Source organism: Branchiostoma belcheri, unplaced genomic scaffold (assembly GCF_001625305.1).
Source record: "Branchiostoma belcheri isolate BF01 breed outbred unplaced genomic scaffold, Haploidv18h27 scaffold19, whole genome shotgun sequence".
Classification (NCBI taxonomy): Eukaryota; Metazoa; Chordata; class Leptocardii; order Amphioxiformes; family Branchiostomatidae; genus Branchiostoma; species Branchiostoma belcheri.
In genome coordinates, this window is record NW_017803379.1 from 79,331 (window position 1) to 103,356 (window position 24,026).

The window sequence follows — 24,026 nt, forward strand, 5'->3', positions numbered from 1 at the left end:
AAACACACAATGCTGCCTGTAACACAATGATACTCACCATAATTGTGATTTAGCTAAATGTTTAAAATTTAAGTCAACGCAGTTTGCATTGCTTGTGGCTGCAGAAAACATGCATTTATCAGTATACCATATTGTCAATGAGCAAAAATCCTACTCACTGGGTTGTGAAATATCTCTAACAAATTTACAATACAGTTGTAGTTGACAACAAAGGACTCAAGAAAACCACTGGCCCTGTTAATTCTGCTTTATTGTGAAAGGCACATTATATATACATAGATGTATACTTAACACAGCTTAAAAAATATAGGTGTTAAAAATTGTCATTATACACATAATGCAATTCTCATGCACTCCAGTTAGTTGTTAAAAACATACATGTAGATGTGAAACTCAATGTGGTATTTGAAAGTAGTACAGGTGATTTACATGTACATTTGGACATGTCATATGTATAGAATGTAGGTGTGGATGGGAGCCTTAGAAAACTTTTCACATGTACATTAGCCAGTTGTAAATACAAAAAATCTTCATTTAAAAAAAAATTCAATCATAACTCTAATCCCTCCTAGTATGCATTGTCAAAGGCATTAATTAAAGTTAGTTAACTGATGGTGACACTTCCTGAATGTATACTATGTTGGATAATTGTATGTAACAAGGTATTTAACCAGTAGAGTCTGTCAGTGTTAATACTTTTCCATCATTGAGGGTGCAATAAACTTTTTAGGCAAACCATTTTAACATCCATAACATGCCATATCACAATGATCATAATAATAGCAGAATATAACAGGGTCTATATTATAAGAGCATAAGCAAGTAAGCAATACAACTTTTACAAGCCTTGGCATACAACTCCTTATCACAAGCACTGTGATTTAGCATTTATCACATTATATAACAGGATAAAACAGCATGATGAAGCAAGTAAGCAAGCAAAAACAAATCCTTGTTGTCTCTTATAACAGCCTTTAACCTCTATCCATCAAGTTGGGGGTAAAGAATCAACAAAATAATCAGATTTAGCACAAGAATACATGCTTATAATTCAACATTTCAGTATCTCCAAATTGTTATGATCAATTGTTTTCATAACTCTTGCTGCATACCTTTTGCTGTTTCTTTGGTTTTGCCAATTTGGGGAAAAAAACCTTCATAACATGGGGTGACTTTTATTTGTTACCCAACACTACATGTAGTCAACTGTAATATTGTGCCATGTATAGTTTTGGCTTCCTTATTTGCATTATTACACTCATATGGGGATTGGTATTTTTGGAAATCATTAAAATCAAATGTGAGCAAATTATAAATTTGTTTGAGTTCTGAAACAAGGATAATCTTCATGATGAAGGATACCTGACAGATAAAGGCCAATTGCTGATAATCTGATAATTTTTTTTTTTTTGTCTTTTTGTTCAATTTTTGACCACCACTGCTACACAACCAGTATTTTAAACAGCAGATACCTACTAGTAGGCCATGACAAGCTTGCCATTCACTGTCCCTTCACCGGCTTTGTCACAGAAGTGGTCACTACAGCAGTGGTTTCTACGGAGGACTGCTGTAGTACATGAACACAGAAGATATCATGTAGGCACTCAGCCTGTTGTAACAGGCCAGAAAGTACCCCTGGGCAGAGTATATTCTGGCATATTACACTAGTATAATGATATCTTCATGTAGTCATGAGGCCCTCCAACAAGACCAACATCCCATTCCCAGACCTCAGGGTCTTTTGTCCCCTGCAGGGCCAGGTCATGAAATGCAAGTATGATCGGTGAAGACACAAAACCTGTACCTCCCCAGCTTGTGTCCTCTTCCCTGCTTGTGTCCTCTTCCCTGCTTGTGTCCTCTACCCTGCTTGTGCCCTCTTCCCAGCTTGTGTCCTCTTCCCTGCTTGTGTCCTCTACCCTGCTTGTGCCCTCTTCCCTGCTTGCGTCCTCTCCCCTACTTGCGTCCTCTCCCCTGCTTGTGTTCTCTCCCCTGCTTGCGTCCTCTCCCCTGCTTGTGTTCTCTCCCCTGCTTGTGTTCTCTCCCCTGCTTGTGTCCTCTTCCCAGCTTGTTTCCTGTTCAACAACCTCAAGAAGCCCCTTGACCTGTAAAAAGCACAATGACGATATGAAGTATCAGTCTCTTTTGTACTATAAAAACATAGCAGGTCAGGCTTCCAAAGTTAATATGCAACACTGTAAAATATGGTCGTTGTGTATCTGTCTATCTTGTTCCTATATATACACCGATCTTAATTTTATGGATGACATCCGCACGTGCATTGATTTTAACACTATATAATGGTTGTTCTGTGGCCTGTTTACACACCATGATGTCTACCCTGCAGTCATGTGGAACACCCTAAAGTTTATGTAGCCCTCCAATAGAGAGACCTTGGGACTGTTTTTTATTTTAGCGGGGGGGGGGGGACTGATGCACTGGGGGATAGGGTACCCTGACTGATATTTTCAATAAACAAACCTGAATGTGCAGAACATTTTTCCGTGCAAATCTTTTTAAAAATCGTGTGATAATATAGGGAGAGGTACATGTACTAGTGATACATGTACTGGTGGTACAAGGAGCAACAGACAACCACTCTAATACTAAAAATCAAAATTTTAACGGGGAGTATGCCTACATTGCAATCTTTAAAATTTTGGTACATACTCATAAACCAGCTCAGTTGCTGCCCACTGCATGCGTTTTGGCAAACCTAAGTACATTGTACGTCCATATCCGCTGTCCCATTCAAAGAACACTAACAGTTTTTATTGTGTTTCATGTAAAGGGGCATAAAAAAGTGAGGAGAGGAGGGCCATTGAAAAAATTTTACCGGGCCCTCTTTACCTCCTCCCATTAAATATCAATACAATCCCATATTAGCTACACCTTTGAAATCCCAGAGTCCTGAGTCCTGGGTAGCTATAAGTCATCAGGGTCAGTACCACAAAGGCCAGGGTCCCCGATACCATCTGCAAGGCCACGAGCACAAAGACCAGGGCTTTCTCTCCAAGCAGAAGCACTTTTTACCTGAAATGTTTTCGGCCGCAGTTTCATCCAACCTCTGCTTTGATCCCTCACGGCATCTCTCATGTCACTTGGATACCAACCTGGCTGGTAGTCAGCTGCAGATAGAGCAACACAAACAACAGAATCTGATCAAGAAGAACAGAGATCCTGCCAGACTGCAGTACAAAATGTATTTTGGAGATAATTTTTTTGTTGCAACTGGACTACTGGGGTATGACATCGTAGAAATCTTTCAGTAAAAGAGGATGTCCTTAACCAAAGCTAGGGACTCATTTCCTCACCTGAGTCAAGAGAGGCCCAAGGACACAACACTCGGGCCTACGAGGGATTGAAAATGGATTCATAGCGTCAACAGTTTCTCACCTGGTATGCCAGGTGCACCAACAGGAACAGGTGCTCCCATCGGCCCCACAGCTCCATCGAGCGAGTAGTTACCAGGCTCACCCTTCCGAGTGAACAGACCAAGACGTCCCTTCAGGCTCCAGAAACTGATGCTACCAGGGGTACCAACAGGATCTGGAGGGGAAAGATTAGAACATTCACCATGACTACATGTTAATTTTTAAATCTTTTTTTATGACCAGACTATAATATTTGAACCACTATATATCGCAACCAGAAAGGACCCCTACTCTTTTCTTTTCTTTACTCTTTTCGATAATTGTAGTGGGGTCTTTAACCTGCTCAAGTCAAGGTGTGGCTCTCCTCAAGCACAGGACCTCCAACTTAACGTTTTATCCAAAAGGATGTCCCTAATTGAAGCTAGGTACTCATTTTCTCACCTGAGCAAGATGTAGAGTACATCCCAAACTGTGGGGGGTCTGGGAGAACACGGGGGGCTTGCCGTGGTTCCAGATCTCCATAACTCCAACTGCTCCAGCGCTGCCACCCCACCACCTCGCCACCACATACATAATATGTCGACACTTCATATATACTGTCATAAGCTGTCAGGTGAGGCATTTCTAGCTCATGTCTTGCCTGTACAAATAGGTCATGAACCTGAAAAAGATGACAATGGTAATGGTAAGAAGCATCAGTCACAATATATCTATCACTTTGTATTACATGTACTAGTTATGGTTCATTTTGTTGTGTTGACGTTCTGATTATAGATCATGATATGGTTTCCACATCTTGTCCAATTTGTGCTTGCTTACAGAAAGGTTTATATTTTTATTAACTACTAGTCATATTAGGGTTATATCTAGGATGACAATAGCTGATTATTAACATTTTTATTAACTACGTCATATTAGGGTTATATCTAGGATGACAATAGCTGATGCTTGGTGTGGTCACAGCACAGGCTTTAATTAGTAAATTATATCCTACCTGTTGAGGTGACCTGTTGTTGCTTAAATCAATCACCCTTGTTGTGACAGTAACAGTAACGTTGCTACAGTTGTTACTGCTTCCATAAACTACACCACCAATGGAACCCATGATATGAAACAAACACATCAGCTGAAAAAAAAAAACACTTCTGAATCAGTTTGTTTATCAGGAAAAACAAGATCATTACAAAATGTACATCTTATTATGATACTGTATTTGAAGGGAAGAATTGTGTCCAAGGGTCAGACCAAATAATTTTCATTGGTGTTTCTTGCAATTCCTCGGTATAGAAATTTATTAGGCAAAAACACGAATTTGATTCATTGGTTCTTTGTTTGTTTTTTTCAGTAGAAATATAAAATGAAAGCCAAGAAATTATTGACTAAATTGGTCTGGCCTTACAAACACAATATCAGATGTATGACACTAAGTCATGACATAACATCTGCCTTCAAAAGGCATTGCCGCTGTGGCCAAGAGGTATCATGTTACATGCTATGCTACACCTGCATGACCATTCCTTTGTCTGACTCATACTTCTGCTTTTTACCTTCCCCTGCTGTCAAACCCAGTTTCCAATGCAAATTTGTTGCCTCTAAATGTAGACTGTTGAAGTTTTTGTATAATTGAATCTGTGGGGAACTTGTGCTTCTTTTATACCTCTAAAGTGACGCAAGCTAACTTCCAAAATGCCTGATGCTCAATTGACAGGAACTGCTCACTGTAAATCACTTAATGTTCACAGTAGCAACAGTTCACGGTCTGAGAAAAATGGACTCGGTGGCGGAAGTATACTTTGGCAGTGGCAGCAAAAACAAAGTCGACAAACTATTTGTTCACAATAATGAAGTTTGCAGTACAGAAGTGACTGTACAAACCGTGAATGTAAAAGTACCGTGTAAAAATTGTGAATTACAGTTGGACCTTGATAAAGCACCTTGTCTGCCTTGCAAAAGTATGTAAATTTATCTAACATGTTAGTCTTCATACCTTGACCAGGATTAGAATTACCTACACAATGATCTAGCAGTTAAGTTACCAATGTTTGAAAAGACCAGGGCTTACCAGTGGCTCCATGACTGTGTGCTTCCAGTAGCACAGCTAGGCAGGAATTTTACTAAACAGTGTTGCTTTCTGACTTTTATATTAAAGTAAAGGGGAAGGCCCTAATGACAGTGGCCAATCAGTGCTGGTTGTGTGTCAAGGAAAAACCCATGAAGTCATCTTCTGTTAGAAATGAGAGTCAGGGAATTTCCACCTAGCCACAATGGAAATCCCCCCAAACTTATACAGAATGTAATTGAATAGTCCTACTCCATTCCCTCTCTTCAGCCACAAACAAAGGCACAGAGCCTTAATTGTTTGCTTGAATACATCAGAAAGAGGAAGTGTTTTCAAGTTGAAGTTTTCAAATGTTTTATGTCCCACTAGCAGCTGTGATTTATAAAATATTTCATATCAATTCTGTAACTATACCTTCATTCTTCATACCTCCGTTCTTCAGCCAGTTTAATCTCTATTTACATACCAGATGAGACTGAATTGAAGAACAAAAATTAACACTCAGCATTGGTACAAATGTAGATTCCTTCCTTTGTAGGCACCAGTGACATGTGATACAGGTTGGGAAGGTCTGCTTTCAACACCACATCACACTGAGGAAACTTAAGACTTGAACTTATGTCCCTTTGTTCAGTCACCTGTTCAATGTACATATGGTAGAATTTGTCTACTTGTGACCTGGTGAAATTACAACGTAGATACTTTATTCAAGCAAGTCATCATGGAAAGTCCCAAGTCATGAAAAGTCCAAAGTCGTGAAAAGTCCAAAGTCGTGAAAAGTCCCAAGTCGTGAAAAGTCCCAAGTTTTGATAATTTCAAGTCCTACAGCAGCCAAATAGAATATATTATAGTTCTATCCTCCCCCCCCCCCACACACACAAACTCACACCCACCACAAAGCCTTATTTGTCTGCTTAAATACAGTCATCATAAAGTGGAAATGTCTCTTTGCTCATGTCACCATTGTTGGTTTCTCTATACCAGTCATTTATGTCTGAAGAACCATGCTTGGCTGTGCATCCTTTATCAAACTGTACCTAGATTTCTACTTTTGTGTACCCAACAGTGATATTTGATACAGGCCAGAACAAATCATGTCCAGTACTGTCCATGGTGCTGAATAGGCATCACGCACTTCAGATTTAGTGCCATTTGTGACACGGAATGGGTAAGTAGCTAGGCCAGTTGAAACGAGTTTGAGAATTTGAGACTCAGGGAATTTCCACCTGAAACTCCATCCCTCCCTCAGGCACAAACACTGGCACAAAGCCTTGTTTGCTTGACTACATCACAAAGACAAAGACAGATTCCTGCATCTGTTCACTTTGACGTAACACACCAGCTTTGCAAGTACGCGGCGTGGTGGAACCTGGCTACTTTACACTGAATGACCTGTTACACTTACATGTAAACTTTGAATATCTAACTCTAGACTTATGTTAATAGTCCAGACATTTTTCGTCTGTCTTCCTGTGACGTCCACTGTAGGTTTCTTTTCATTCAATCCATTAGAAATAGCACCTCTTTTGTAGTTGTTCGTGCAGAATCTTGCAATGTGTGTCTCGCTACCTACTCTCATTCGTACAAAAGGTATGTAACTTTATATTTGTATCTGAATGAAGACTGAGACACTGACATATCTAAAGTATGTATACAGGTACATGGAAATTTTTAAATGCACTTAAATTTCCAATGCAAATTTGTTGCCTCTAAATGTAGACTGTTGAAGTTTTTGTATAATCCGTTGGGAACATGTGCTTTTTTTATACCTCTAAAATGACAAGTCAAAATGCCTGATGCTCAAATGACAGGAATGACAATATCCCCAATGTTATACTCTTGATTTAAAATAGTCATTGAAAGTCCCCCATCATGGAAAGTCCCAAATTTCGGAAAGTCCCAAATCTTGGATAGTCCCAAGTTTTGGAAAGTCCCAATTCAAAAAAGTAATGGAAAGTCCCAAGTCAATGGACAGTCCCATATTTTAAGGGCTCATGGAAAAATTAATGGAAAAGTAATGGAATCTCCTACAACAGCCATACTGTACCCCCAACACCCACCACACATACATGTACAAACTCACACCTGCCACAAAGCCTTTAGTTATTACTCCGTGAAGGAGGTCAGGACCTCCGGACGGAGTGTTGTAATCGGCTGATTTTTCATGTTCGCAGTCAAAACACTGGGTTCTCTTCGTGTAATCGGCACGCAATTTTATACGCCGTCTGCGGGCATGCCCGTGTTGATGCACGAATGTGTATTTTTGCCGTTGCTGCTTTCGCGGTCAATGTAATATCGCAGACGCACCCCTACAATTACGAGGCGAATTGGAACGGTCCAGAAAAACGCGTTGTTTGGAATAGCGGGGGGGAGGTAAAAGTTCATGCAGATACGGGGTGGTTTTTATAAGTGGTTCCAGATGTTTTTGCCCATGGTTAAGAGATGCCAAGTTTTTTGGAAGATGTTCGCAGCCAAAACGCATTCTGTCGTACGTCGCATATCTGTGTAGTTTCGCATGTGGTGTTGCATTATGTCCGGGATGATGCACGTCTTTTTATTTTTACCGTAGCTGTTTTGATATTGGAGTAAATGGTTATTTTCGAAACATCCCTACTTTTACAATCCTGTGGAATAGACCGTAGGTTAGGCAGTTGTCTGGTAGCAGAGGTACTGTAAGCAGATATCCTGGTTATCTCGGCCGGCGGTAGTAACACTCGCGGTGCTTACCGCCACTGTTGCTGGAATTTGGCTTGTTCCAGGCGCGCTTAATTAGGTACAGGCACCGTAAGCGGTGGGGCTGTCTTTGTTACTAGACACGACCATGATAGTCCGATCTTTATGTGAATGCAATGATTGTGTGTGTGTAATTAAAATGAAGTTAGAACTTGAAGCACAGTATCTTTACACGCCCTGGGAGCAGTAATGGATTTAGCTCTTTGTATGTTTTATGCTTGTGACGCGCCCTCATTGTATTAACCCACGCTCCTCCGCAGCGTCCGCTAGCGCGCTATAATTAAATCCACATCTGGGCGCGCGGCGGGGTCCCCAGAGCAACACAGTGCGGAAGCATTAGCGTGTATTTGTGTCCTGGGGCCGAGAACGCATTTTGCGCAAAGCATGCTGGGTAGCAGAGTGAACTGTCCTGGGGACGAGAGTTTGTGGCGCGGGCGGAGAATGCCAAAACTCCCTCCGTGGCTAAGTTCCTTCCGCGACTAACTCCCTTCTGGGCAAATGTAGAGGGATAACGGTACACCCTCATAGCGTCACCAAATGAGGTACTTTGTAAAGGTCCGTTTCATTTGGTATATATTACCATTGTGACAGCATTTTATACCCCAAAATAGGAATCTTGCGTCTTGTTTTAGGTCCCGATAGTAGAAAGAATGCAGTGTACATGTATTCAGATGGCCGCCGTGTAACGTTACGTACTAGCGAGCGCGCACGACAATACCGCCAGAGTAGAGTAGGTTATCCTAACCCTTTAGATAGCGCAAAGAAAACAAAAACGACAGATTTGCATTAAAGAAAGTTTATTTTCCATAGCCTGGGCTAAGCCACGATCTATAACCTATGGCTTCTCCACGGGCGCTGGGGACGAGCGTGGTATTAACCGTTGCCTAATTATAATGTCTGCACAGTAGGTCTGGCGTTGACGCTTGGGATTTTGTTGAAATATATAAAACTTCACGGAGAATTGTCGCCTATGGCTTCTTGTTAGTCTTTCTAACTAAATCACATAGAGGAAGTGTTCCTTTCTTTATGCAACCCTTTATGGTTTCTCTCTACAAAACTGTCATTTACTTGTCTAAGAAGCGGCATGTTTCACTTTTGCCAAACATACCTAGATTTCTACCTTTGTATTGGGACGGTTGGTACTAGCTGAAAAAAGCAGTTTCCACTGTCGATGGTTCTGAATAGATATCACACAGCTATAATTTTATCAGTGTATGTTAAGTTTTTGTCATAGAAATGGCACTGTGATTACCTCAAGAAAGGTTTCTTGTGGCTTGTAAAATTATGATGTATGTTGCCTGACAAATCCCTACTATAAGTACTGTTGTAGCACCTGCAAAAGTACCCATGCATGAGAGCCCTCTGTCCAGTACCAGGTGAAGTGCAGGTGCCTTAATTCTGATATGTACATTGGTCATACATGTACATGTATGGGTCAAACATGTCTAGATCAGTTTTGCATTGTGATGTTACATTAGAGTCTGTATGTCCTACATTTCCAAAGCTACTGGACATCTTGTAAAACTAATTTCATGCATATAAATTTTACGCCTCCATGTTCATCTTCTTTTACCACAAAAGGATTTAAATAAAATCTCAGACAATCCAGTGCATGAATATGAAATAGGCAAGGTGTACAATAACAGCTACATGTATAACAATTAACACCAAAATGTTATACATTCGACATTAGAGACATTCTTAAAACAAGAATGTCGTAGGACAAAATAGAGGGAAAATAAGTTTTGTGAAGACAATGTTTGGAACAGCCCTTAAAGTCTTTGACTCTGATTGGTGGTTCTGGGGGTCAACTGTCAAAGTTTGGGCGCAGGCAGTATTTAGAATAGCCTTCAATTTACAAATTTGCCTGACGTGATAAATTAACAGAGACTTCAACACTAGTTTGCCATGAGGCAATACGACAGAAGTTGACAGTCTGTCCTATTCTACATGAAAGAAATATGAGTCACACAGACACACACCATTTCAAAGGATTTAGACAGAGTTTAAGTTAATGTAGGAGACTAAGATAAAACTGGTGTCATTAGAAAGATGACTGTATATCATAATACCCACCGTCTCACTTTGAAGTATCTGGGTCGCGTTTTTGGTACATAATTTACTGTCACATTCAAGACACAAGGACATTTATTGGTGCCAACTTGAGGAGAAAGGATTTTAATGTGTGAGGCTCAGTTGTAAGCCCAGGATGATTCTTCAATGTAGGGCATCAAAAATGGGTGATGGAAGTTGTATTTGCTACAGTAGCCATAGCTGGTTGTAAGTGAGATGGGATTTCAAAGTGCCATAAAATGTTTAACATGCTATGTTTTATGCAACATTGTATATAGATAAGGTGGTATTTTACAACCATTTCAAGTTATAAAGTTGATGATGAAAGGTTTATTCGTCAAAAACAAATGGCAGCCACAGGCTGAATTGCGTGTTTTACAACAATGACAGATTTAAAAATACACTTAAAAGTACATGCTTGACCACATTAAAAGTAATTAAGGGAAATGTTGTCAATGCAAATTCTCATACATTTCATTTTATACTAGACAGGTTATTGAAGGATAGAGGACATTATGAGTATGCTGATGTTATTATCTGACCATCGCCTAATCTCTTCATCTACTTAAAGATTCGCCTTTTGTCTTCTTTTATAGTATACTGTTACTTTTCCATCTGTATCTTGTCATTCCAACATCTCTCCAACTATCCATCCATAAAGAATATAGTTGCCTGCTTTCATCTAGTACTTGAACTTTTTTCTCATATATGTTCACCATCCATCCATTCTTTTATCTTGTCATTTGAGCATCCCTCCATCTATTTATCTGCTTTTTAAGAATACAGTGAGCTGATTTCATCTCTATGTATCCATTTTTCTGTCCTCTTTTCATACATTCACCATCCATCCATCTTCTCATTTAAGTATCCCTCCATCCATCCATTCATCCTCTGTTAAAGAATATCATCACCTGCCTTAATCTATTTTTCTGTCTTCTTTTCATGTACATATTCACCATCCATCCATCTTGTCATCTAAGTATCCCTCCATCCATTCATCTTTTTCTTTTAAAGAATATTGTCACCTACTTTCATCTTTTCATTCATTTTTTTCTGTCATCTTTTCAGTATATATATTCACCATCCATTCATCTTGTCATCTAAGTATCCCTCCATCCATTCATCTTCTCCTTTTTAAGAATATAGTCGCCCACTTTCATCTTTTCATCCATCCTTCCTGTCATCGTCTCCACATAACTCATTGGTCCGTTTCTCTGTGATCATAATGCAGAGATCAATAATAGATAATTTTCTCTCAGTGTGCTCTCGCCCCATCTTTCAGCAGCGTACAGCGCAGGTATATCTGCATCCATATCCAATAAAGGACCGGCCGTGATACCCCAGAAGTTCGGATTTCAGTCATATTAATCATCCGGCGCTCCTGACATTTGAAGATCCGTATTTTTGCTGATCTGTCGCGTGCTTGAGGTAGAGTCCTTTCATGACTGACAATGACAGATTTGTTTCGATGCTTAACGACGTATCATTCATACCATCTGCCTTTGGGGGGTGATGTACTTAGTGCTAGACTTGCACTTGTGGAGTGTATGACTGGTTGGCTTGTGTGTGACAGTTGAGTATTGAGTGCTTTATCGGAATCTGTCTGTATTACCTTGCTTATCGTGGATTTTCCTTTGGGGGAGGCTATTTTATGGTCTTGGGATCATCTCCATAATTCTACACATATAGGAAGAACTTTCATGTGTTTGAAAGTAGATTTTAAAGTGGTCTCCCAGGAAAGTTCGGACCGTACGCGTTCTTTCATCTCCCAGCTTTTCTCTGAAGTTGATCAAAGAAAATGGAGTCTGGACGCTATATTTTTTGGAGCGTCGTTATCCAGATTTCGGTAATAGTGTCTCACCGGGATAACGCGTGATGAAGCGATCTGCCTGGGTAGTCATTTTGTACCCTTGTTATCTTCTGAAGTGCTGTCATCTCTTGTCAATTCTCCACAGAATCTCCACATGGCTCGGGCCTCCTTGTCACTATGATGTATGACCCACACTGTGCTGTAACCAGTATCTCCACTTGATTTATGTCTAGTGCATGATCAAAGATGTTTGCATAAAAAAAGTCATCTCAGAACTAGACTTGGACTTGATTCTAAGAAGAAATGCTTCAAAGAAAGACCCAAGAAAAGTAGAATGATTGACTCAGAAAATCAACTTGAATGTACATTGTACATGTAATCCATACGAGATATAGCTGTAGATTAGGTTATTAAAAAAGGATGACAAAACAATGTCTAGAAAGTTTTATACAAAAGTAGTATGTAGTGGTACAAGGCAATAACGTTTGTGAGGTGTCATTAGAGAAAGAGGCTTTACATGTAGATTAAAATGCTATCATATAATTATTATAGTGTTAGGTTCTCTGCCTATTGATAGCAAAAGCGGGGATTGAATTCTGTGTACCAAGCACTATTTAAAGGTGGTCAAAGAACACCATGCATGTACCCTTATTTTTTCTTCCTCTCTTCCTTGCTTTCTTGTCTCACAAATACCATTTTACTTTCCCAGATACAGCCTTAAGAAGTAATGCTAACGGGGAGTTAAGCATTAGCATGCTCAGCAGATTGAAGCTTACCGGTCTCATCCCGGGCTCGGTGGACTTTTCTAACCCCTGATTTCCTCTCCTCCACTGAGACACCAAATCTTCATCATATTTCTGCTTCACTTTTGAGCTGTGCCTTGAAAGCTTCTTACGCTGAGCCTTCAGCCATTCCTTTTGAGTTAGCTGCCTGGAGGTTGTGATAGATATTGATGGGATAGGGTTCTTCTTATTCAAGTTTACTAACTAAAGGACCTCCTAAGGGGGAAGTTGAATTGGAATGGATGTTCCTTACGTAAATGGTAGCTGCTGCTGTGAGTTTCTTGAAAGTTTTCTTCAGATAGACCAGGAGTAGACTGTATGTGAGAAGGTATACAAAAACTGCACAGTGAATGGGTAAAAAGGAGTGGCTATCATCTAAATAAAGTTGACACGAAATAGTACACTTGAAAGAGTCTGTCCAACATTTTTACAACTCCGCAGTACACACCTTTACAAATATCCATTCTTTAAGTGCATCTCAAAGCGTGCATAAAAGTTCTATTTCTTAACTCCCATGTTCCTTTACACATCCTTTAAAGTGTTTTCAAAGATAATGTTTTTATGCAGTGTATATGATTGTAAATTGTATATTTCATCCCAATGGCACAGTCATAAAATATCTGCTCTAACTCTTTTGCTTCATGTATACAATTACTTAGAAAAACTGTTTAGTCTGTATGTATCTTGTATGTTCGTATCATGTTTGATATGGATAATAAATATTGAAATAAAGTCCAGTACTTCAGCAGTTATACATATGTAGATGCAAAATGGATGTGCATGTACTTCTATGGTACTCCATACTAAAAGGATCCTCTTATGCCTTCTCCCCAGACCTTTTGCCTTTTCAAGTGAGTCATGAGACACTTTAATCTATAAGTTAGACTGTCAACTTCTCAACTCCCTGCAGTGTTAAATTCCTCGGGTGTTTGTTATTCTTACCCTACCTGTCAACGATCCGGTACTTTGGGAAGAGTGTACACCTTGAAGCAATGATGGGAGGCTTTAAATGTACACATCTGCTGGATTATAGTGCCTCAGGTACATTGTAGTATCAGCTTCAAACCTCTATCTCTCAGTTACAAAAGTATTGTATCTCTCTTATTACTTTGAATGTCTGTTGATGGTTGTGTGAAGTCCTTGGACGGTTTTCTTTTTTCTACACCTCGAAGCTCTGTCACTTATTATTATAAATGATAATAAGGTTTTCGATGTGCAATCTTACATGTTTATCTCTAAAATACAGGAGCATTTGTATATTTCTTGTAGAAGTGTTATTTCTGTGAATGTCTACTGATGCTTGTATGAAGTCCTTGGACAGTTTTCTTTCTTCGTACACCTTGGAGCTCTGTCAGTTAAGGGTTTTCAATACTGCCTGCAAACCTACTTTTTTTTTATCTTTCAAATTCAGGGGCATCGTGTATTTCTTGTAGACATGTTATTTAGTCCTTGGGTAGTTTCCCCATACCATGGAGCACTGCGAGTTGTGGGATGGTTTTCAATATAGTGGCATGGATGCTGCCTGTAAACCTATAATATGTTTATGTATCAACTAAAAGTACAGGACCTTTGTATATTTCTTGTTGTAAATTTTTTTTTCTATGAATGCCTGTTGATGCTAGTTTAAAGTCCATGAACAGCGTTCATTTTTCGTACTGCCACTGGTCACAGCTGATATACAGCTGCATTAATTTTGTTACACCAAAATCCTTGTGAGTTCTCCTCTTCCTCACGGTAACTGTAGTGTGAGGATGATAAATGTCTTCTCTTGTTGCTCCTATCAATCCAGATGCTGTAGAACGTTGTTGGAGAGTCTTTTGTCAATCTTGTGGCCTTATTTCACAGGGTCGGCTCTACGAGGCTTTAGCTCCTGGACCATTACTATTTGTGATAGATTGCAACATGTCCATACAAAGAACATGTACATCTCAAGAAGTAGTGTCATGGAGTGTATGTTATATATTAGTGCATTTACTTCTTGTTTCTTCCAATTGAAGGGAAGCTTTTCACTAGATTGATAAATTGGATAAAAAGATATTTGAAATCCAGTCCTTGAAATCATAGGATTATTAATTTAAGCAGTATATATAATATTTAGCTTCATATTATTCACTTCTAGTCTTGTATATTCTTGCAAAAAAAAGAGCAAAAGTTTGTTTTCAAACTACTGGACCTTTGGCTGACATTACAATGTTTCCCTTCAATCATTGTCAGTAGTATGTACGTATCTGAATGATAACTTCTGAAACAAATATGTCCTCTCTTACTTTAAACAATTATCAGATACCATAGACTTAGTACGAGATGCCAGTAAGCACAGAGAAGTGCAGGTTCAAAGGAGGAAGCTCTTCAAGAAGCTTTTCATGAAAAATGACTTCCGTGAGTAGCTGCAAGGCAGGAGTGTTGAGAACATAGCAAAATGGAGCTCAAATCTGTGCTTGAGTATTCATCTGTACATCTGCAGTCTCTGTGGAAATATCTCGCAATGTAGATAAATGTCTGTATCAGTACATTATCATTCTACCCCTGCAGAGAGAGTGGTTCTCCCAGAGTTGTGTGGGCCTGCGGGTATGTTGTATAATACTCACAAACACAGACGGAGGAACATTAAAATGCTGTAGGAATATGAGTCATACATCTTGATAAAGAAAGTTTGTCAGAACAAGATTTAAAGGAGAGATACCGGCAGAGAGTTGGCGGCAATTCAACATATGGCGGAGGGCAAAAAGCACTGTTCTTATCATATACATGTATTGGTGGTTCTTTAAACTTTGATTTATTACATTTTGCATATTGTACATGACTAGTCTAGATTATGATAGTTGCCGATAGTAGTTCAGATGGATGGTAGACATTTTTGTCAGTGGAAAGGGCTTAGAACCTAGCCCGAAGGAAAACTTTTGAGTTGTCACAGAAAGTTTGGAACATTGATTTACCAGTTTCAAGGGCAGCATGTTCAGAAGCCTACATTGTATATTTCAGCTATTTCAAAAGTTCATACTTCCCTTCATACCATGCACTCTGTATTTCTCTCAAAAGTTTCATACTTACTGGGCTATTGGACTTTGCTAATTGAAATTCAATTGGAAGTTTCAAACTCCCCTTAGCTTGAATGTACAGAGTGATCATTCCTTTGGCTCAGCTGGAGTTGAGCAACTTTTGCCTCAAACTTTAGGTCTCTTGACCTAGCCAACCAAAGGAATGCTCAAAATACATGATACAGTGGAAACCCGGCTAGTTTCAAAAGGCATCTGCGGAACCCATGGGAAATCCTGGACCTGGGATGTACCAGTGTAGCTTCAATAACATTTTCATATCTGAGCAAGTCTTAATAGCACCTAATTGTGCATTTGCTTCAGAGCTAATCCTTATGAGGGCAGCTGTAGCTTTATAGATAGCACGGCGGATCCAGAGGTCAGGGGTTCAATCCCCACTGGTGGCTTGCCGGTTGGGTTGCTGTGCAAGATTCTTTCTACTTCATTACTCCACCATTTTGGAAACGACCTTGGAATGGTCTTGACCTTGGAGGCATCCGGTCATTTATCTTAAAGTCTCATAATGGAAATTCTAAGTTGATTTAAGGCCTTCATTTGTCATGTCTTAGTTCATTCTGGCAGTGATGCAGTAGGTTTGGGAACTGGTGGGTTTAATTTGTTGTGGTACATTGAGAAATGGATGCACTTGTGAATGAAATATAGCATATCAAGTCCTGGTGTCCTTTTCAAAAGTTTGTTTGGTCCATGGAGTATGAAACTTGGAACACTTTTTCAGTTATGGCTCATGCACTTGTGAATGAAATATAGCATGTCAAGTCCAATTGTCCTTTTCAAAAGTTTGCTCAGTACATGCATATAGTAGGAAACTTGGAGAACTTTTCCTGTCACTGCTCACGCTTTCTTCAAACTTCTGGAGATCATTCTGGTGATCAAGCTGCAATGGAAAACTTGCTCACATCAGAAGCAAGCAAAATTTTCACAGTACTCTTTCTGTTTAGCCGTAACCAATACATGTTTGGTGGAAAACGGCTACATTTTTTTGTATCTTGGTATGTTGAAGGTTAAATCTCAGACTCCTTTCAGCATCATTTATAATCATGCAGAAAAAGTCGTACAAAGATTTTGAGTAGGTTCGATAAAACTCCACTCTCAGAGCCAGGGGTTTGTAACTCCTACAATCAATTTGATTGATTTTTTTCTCTCTCCACCAAGATTTCTACTTTTGTGTTGACACCTCATGGTCAAGTACAAGTGCAGAGTAGGGATGGCTGCTGGCAATGTCAGGAGGTCTGTTGGAATAAGGCAATTTCCTGATGTGAACAAGATTGGAAGCGTTGACACAGGTTTGCCCCTTGGCAAGGAGTCTTTCCCGTTCAATATCTTGGCAGAAATTGGAAAGTTCGGAAATTGAATTTGTAGGTACATGTAATGACAAAATTTGCACTATAAAAGGTGGAAATGGTGTGTGTGTACTACATGTACAGGCATGAAGTTGTGCTCGTTTTTTCCCAGTATAACTCTGTGTAGAAATGAAATTGTCATTTGCCAATTTTCCTTTGCCCCGCCAGAAGAAAGAGAATGCAGGAAGCGGGTTACTGTAAATACATGTAATTCTATATTTGCGGTAACAAAATTTTGTGGTCTGAAAAAAGTGGACATGTTTGCGGAACTATATGTTCACAGTGGTGGCAGGTGCAAAAGAAAGAAAGTCTGCAAATTATTTGTCATTTGTTTAATAATAAATTTGCAGTGCTGATGTGACTGCAAAAGCTGCAAATATAAAAGTACCAAGAATATAAAGTGATTTATAGTAACACTTTCTAGAAATGAAATTATCATTTTCCCATTTTTCTTTTCTATGGTGCAAAAAAGAAAGAGTACGCAGGGAGCGGGGTTTCCAATTTAGCAGCCGTTACAAATCCATAGGACTTGACATATGGTATTTGACCATGGCTAAGTTAATCTTGTTAGCCTTCTAAACTGATGCCTTGACCCATAGCAGCTTTCTGCTCAAAGCCGTTACTGAGTCGCAGTGTAGGAACTGGCCTTTTCTTCGGGTCAACATCAATTCATATTGTCGTGGTCGGCCATTCTTTACCCTTGGCTGCGTCAATACATTTTGACCTTGATGGAGGAGGAGGCATTTAAATCAATGTTCTTTTATTGAACCTCATTTTGCCACACTCCACGGTCAATTTCCGACCATATTCTTCTCCAAATGAATTATCTTCAGTTTGCGTCCACAAAGCCGACAATAGTTCAGTCATACACAGGAAAAGTTTGATACGAGGTGTGAAAATTTGTTATTAAGCTGTGCTTAACGTTTTTTTTGTGTGTGTGTATCCAGAATGAAAATTATTCAGCATATTATGAACTTTTCATCCAAAACTTACATGTACATGTATATTAAGCAATATTCCTTGGTTGTATCCTGTGGATTACAGATACTACATTTAGATATCTTAGACTATAACTTTACAATTGTTTTTAAAAAATGGTTCTCTTACTAATAGGGTGCCAGGCAGACTTATAAGAGTAGATGTTACACCATTTAAAAAAATACTCGTAATGGTTTCTTGTTAGGAAGCAATTAATTGGTCTTCGAACTCTGTAACATCAGTGTTTTTGTGTTCAAGGAAAATCAATTGCAATGAAGTGCATCCCCCATTTAGTACCCTTGAACTATCGGTAGACTGTCTCTGTAGATACTCTGTGAAAAATCCACTTGTCAAGTAGAGTCAATGGAGCAATTTCTTTTCTTTAGTCTGATCCTTCAGTTCAACAACAGGCCTGTTTCTAAACAGAGAAACATTACGACGGGAAAATCAGTTGTGCAGCCAAAATACATGTAATATTTCTTTGCCAGTTATCATATTTATTTATTGAAAAATGTGATGGTACATAACTTTGACCTTTGGCCAGCTAGGCTGATAGAGAAGGACAATAATATATTTACCAAAAATATATTATACATGTACATTAAACAGTTTCTTAATAAAAGTCACATAATGAAAACACAATTTACTTACCATACTAGTAAATGTAAAGTTGTTATATGTCATTGTTTACATAACTCTATATATCATTAAAATGTGGTATATTAATGTGACATATGTTTTATCTTATTTTGCTAATTACTTGAAGATGTGTGAATCTTTTCCCCCATATGACCGATATTCTTTGATATTGTCATTGAGCAGATTAAATTGAATACCAATCTTTATGAAAATGTGTAATTGAGAAAATCTGTGACAATTTTTAATCCATAAAGTAGCTTTTAAACAGTTGGCTGCCCTATGAATCCCCTGCAAAACAGCTGCACTCTGCTAGAGGGCACTGTAGGTCTAGTTTTGCCTTGTATACAGTGGCATACATGTAGGTTATGTCCAACCTGAAAGAGGAGAGTAAAGTATCTGTATCCATCCATCCATCCATCCTGTTTTCCAAGAGTTCCAGAAAAGTTCCAATGCAATTTTGTTGTTTTGAATATGGTATCAAAAAGGATAAGCACTTTCCTGTCTCAAAGTGAATGAAATGAAGTTGGGGGATTATTCGTAACAGATATCTGAATCTGATGTTCCAGAAACCTAAACATAGCTCAGTGAGAAGAATTGGTCTGTTCACCTTGCTCTGAGCAAGTTCATTTTAACATAGATACTTATAAAGGTCACCTTGTATGTATGTGTCACTTCAATACAAGTGACTATGACCCTTACTCTTTCAAATGATAAAAAAAGTTGGAGAGGTTACTCCATTGGTACATGTATGAGTCACTTCAATACAAGTCACTGCAACCCTGAGCACCACACTAGTATGAAATTCAATGTATTTCCCTTCAGCGGTACAGATAACGTACTGTCGGATCAATAACAGACATTGGCCTACTTCCAAACCCTTTCATGACCCGCTGCCCCATTCACGTGGAGCAATTCAAATTTGCCGACAACCCCCAGGCACGACCGGGGAAATTCAATAGATCGTTAATCTGTTATAGGATCAGCCAACCATAATGTTAATAACACCCTTATGTATGTGTATATCTGTACGGATGGAATTCACTGGGCTGACAGAGTGAATTTAGATAAGAGTAGTTCTCTATGATCATTGCTGTTATTGGGTGTACTGTGAAGTTCCGAATGTCATTTGGAAGAGCATGCCTTCCTGATCTAAAATCTAGCTTAGTGTAACCAGTATAACTGATGTTTCTTTATCTTGAGCTGATGGAAACTTTTGCTATTCATTTGAAGGCAAGATGTCAAAGCAATCAGGTTTTCAGCACCAAGGAAAGAACCTTTTGTGTGTCTCTAAATCGTAGTGGAAAGAAGTGGCATTTCAAGTTCCAATCTCCGTCTATTTGTACATTTATTTTCAAACAATTGAATATCTAATCTTCACACTATGTATACATATGTGACACTCATTTTCCAAGTACTGTCAGTATGTACTTTGAAAATGAATGTCTTAGAACTAGAACATACCACTTGTCTTGACATTTGATATTGAAAAATTGTGCCATCAAAATCGTAATTTGCACTCTGAGCCTCTCCATTCAACAAGTTTTTGAAACAGCGCAAACTTTTTGCTCAATGATGGTGTAAGTACGTCAAGTAGTAAACCCGTAAAAGTGATTGGCACCAAAGCATTTTGTCCCAACACCAACTCTGTAGGGCCTGGAACCACCTCCAGAAACGGTCAGCATATCACAAGTGAAATGTAAAATCAAAGCCTTGAAAACACGGTCCCTCAGGCTCTGAAATCACTTAGTGGTCCCTGAAGTAGGGGGCGAGTGTAATGTTGTTAGGAAGATAAGAATGTCGGGTAAGGTACCCAGTGGGCATTTTCCTTTTCTCTTCTCATCTCTCGTTCTTGTAATGGACTGATAAGGACGAGGCGCAGGCCGCAGCGCGTCAGAACTCAGGAAGCGGCTGTGAGAGGTGATGAGGCAGAGTCTTGGTTCGCCAGAGACTGTCTGAAATGTAGATGTGAAGGCGCCTTGATGCAGTTAATCCCAAACCAAAGAGCTGATCTTGCACCAGTCGTGACACGGACAGATGCTGAGTTTCCACTCACCAGAGACTGTCTGAAGTTTACATCTAAAGGTTTCTCAGTTCCAATAAGGCTTGCTAAAAGGCTCATGTTCCAGCAGTTGTGACAAAGGCCAGCTCTTTGTACAGTGTACACCTGTCAGGTTGAATGAACAAGGATGATTCCCTGTACAATGGTGGGTGACCCCAGTGTTCTAGCCAGCTTCCGTCAGTCTGTCATTGGATGGAATTTTGCAGCTCATGACGGACAAAAATTTTGCTTAATCTGTCATCTTTGACAGCCAAAAATCAGCGTGTAAGGATATGACAAAAAGCTATCATTAAACTCCCTAAGCCAAGTCTACCAGCAAAATTTTCCCCTAAAAATGCTGAAAATAGTATTTTGGAGCGTCAAGGTTTCAAAAATTTCACAGGAGAACATGCCCTGACTCTAGGATTGTTGTGTGATGCTTGAAAAATTGAGATGACAGAAAAAATTCCGGCTGGTTCGAACACTTGGGGACCCTAACTTTTTGTCCCATCCTCAGGACTTCTACTCTTTCACTGTTGCAAAAGTTGTATGATTGACAACAGCTGGGATTTGAACTCCTAACCTTCTGGTTCTGGAAGCTGTGTTTGTACCCACTGGACCGTGGGCTCTACAGGCACAGCAGACATGCGTCTCTAATCTCCAGTCAGCACATGGCTCTCTGGTCTTTGAAAAATTATGTCTGAATTTGTAGCATGATACGAGGCAAATGGCAACGTGATCATTCACGGGGAGATGTGAAAAGTACAATGTGAAACTCATGGTTCCATGCATGAGTGGGTAAGGCATTTAAAAAGTGGCTAATCTGCATGTTCGTGAGACGTAAATGGTACCTTTACCCATGAGTGCATCCATACATTCGTGCAGCATCTGAAACATATACCTATGTTTAATGTCTTTATGCTTGAGCTCACCAACCATTTTAGCAGTTTTCAGAGTAAAACTGGAAGAGCTAAAATTAAAACCTGCCCATCCTTCATCTTTGAATGGTCTAATAACTGAGAACTTGAAAGATTAGAATGGCCCAAGGAGAGATTTATGTTCCAAATCCTAGCCAGTTTACAGCTTCTGGCTTTGGGTGTAAGAATAAGTAGGAATCTATATCAAAAATGATACTTACCCATAGATCATGAATAGCTATGAGTATAGATACCAAAAGAGGCTTGTTCCAATGAGACATTCTTAATACGTTGCTCTTTAAATCACAGTGCCCAGAAAACGTTGGTAGAAGATAGGAATCACATCTTAAACATGTACCAATCCCGCTTCCAGCATTCCAGGATGTCGTGGTAGCACAGCTGCACGATAAAGATTTCCCGTCGACTACGCTGTAAATATTAGCGCAGGAAATGTTCCAATCCCACTTTACAGGTGGCGATGTGTGTAGAGATAAGGTCCGCTGTATATCGTACAGTGGTCGGAGGAGATGGAGTAGTAAATGGGATGTGGTTTATGTCAGGTTAGGCCACATCTCACTGACACGAACCTCTTTATGTGGTATAGCGATGGGCCGATAAGAAAGCTGTTGGATTCGTGTGAGCTGCAAAGTGTTTACTGTTGAATTATTTGGACAGCTCAGTGTAGATAGCACTGATGTTGTCCAGGGGGTTATATGGTCCTTGGGCAGCTGATTTTATATTAAAAAAAAGAGCAGTAAAATCATTTTATTACTGTGTGAAGGAGATCAGTGACCTCTGATGGAGTGTTGTAATGAGTTGTGTCCGTACATTGTACATTCACAGCTGTAACTCACAATACCTTTGCTGCATTTGTATGTAGTTTTGAATGTTGTCTGCGAAATGATACACATTGTTTATTTTATACCATAGCAGTTTTTATAGGTCATGTACATGTACAATGTAGTATTTCAGACAACACCCCTATTTTGATGGACTTGTGGAACAGGTCATTAATCTTGTCGGCTTTTGTGGGTGTGCGCGCTAATAGAGTTTTCTCCAAAATGTTTATCTACATGTTGTAATATGTATAATTGTATGATCTCTCCTGGAAGAGTGGCGCTGAAAGGAGAGACAAAAACACCAATAAAAACCTGGTCCAATAAACATTGGCAGTTTTTATTCAATTCTATTTTTGGCTTGTGACACTATCATGACTTACAGACCATTTCACTAAGTCCAACACAGTTTGAGTCTTCAGGCTTTGTTATAATTATCTTTTTCCAGTTAAGCATATTTTTTCAATCCTGAGAACCAACAAAGTGCATTAGCATTGCCTTACATTAAGTATCTTTTCCACTACTGCCCTTGTAGTAAAGATAGTTCTCAAAAACACACACACACATTTCTCACTCAATCAGCTATGCACATAATGATTGTATAAAAAAGTTGTTTTCTGTTATTTATCTGTTGATGAAGTTTTGAAGCCCCACAAAGTTCACATTACTGGGTATATTTTGTTTGTAAGCCTTTCTGTATTCACTGAGTGGAAATGCCAAAGTTAATGTTGTGCATTGATCACATCTAGACTTCATTTCCTTCCAATTTAGTTACGGTTATGGCCTTTTTGCCCACATGAAAGATGGTAATCTGAAAGGTCACTCCATGTAAATTCTTCCTTCAAGACGGAGTAACCACTTCTACAATAAATTTCAGTCTGAGATTCCCGGGGTTAATGTTACTTGGGACCTTTTTAAGTTCAATTTTTTAGAATCTGTTTAAGACAAGACAAGACAAGACAAGAAATGGTTTTGTTTGTTTATTTGAGCCTTTGTATTGTATATTAGTCATAAAATACCCAAATCATCCTGCTGTCTACACTGGGTCTGTCAGTTTAGTCTTCACAATTAACTTCACGAAAAGCATACCAATTTGATTTGTTTGTTTGTATGTTTGTTTGTTTGTTTGTTTGCTTAAAGATCTGCTTAACTGCAACATAATGACAACCAAGCTTGAGGAGCAGGTTTTTGCCCTGGCGTTCTCAGTTTCATATCAAAGTTTCCTCCTCCCTACATTTAGGATTTCCACATTTTTCACCTTGAAATGGAAGAGAACATAATATTGAGATTCTGAACAGCTATAGATTTTGGACTCATGACTTTCACGTTGCAGGTTTCATTGGGAAGTCCCATGGTTTCTTGAGTACCAACAACACACCCACAAGGGTAGCCAG

The 24,026-nt window shown here is 39.2% G+C and overlaps 1 protein-coding gene across 1 annotated transcript in view; it reads left to right on the plus strand.

Annotated features, from left to right (window-relative positions):
• LOC109468036 (ATP-dependent (S)-NAD(P)H-hydrate dehydratase-like) overlaps positions 1-24,026 on the plus strand; it is a 58,339-nt gene that overhangs the window by 14,641 nt on the left and 19,672 nt on the right. The gene's annotated exons all lie outside the window — the stretch shown is intronic.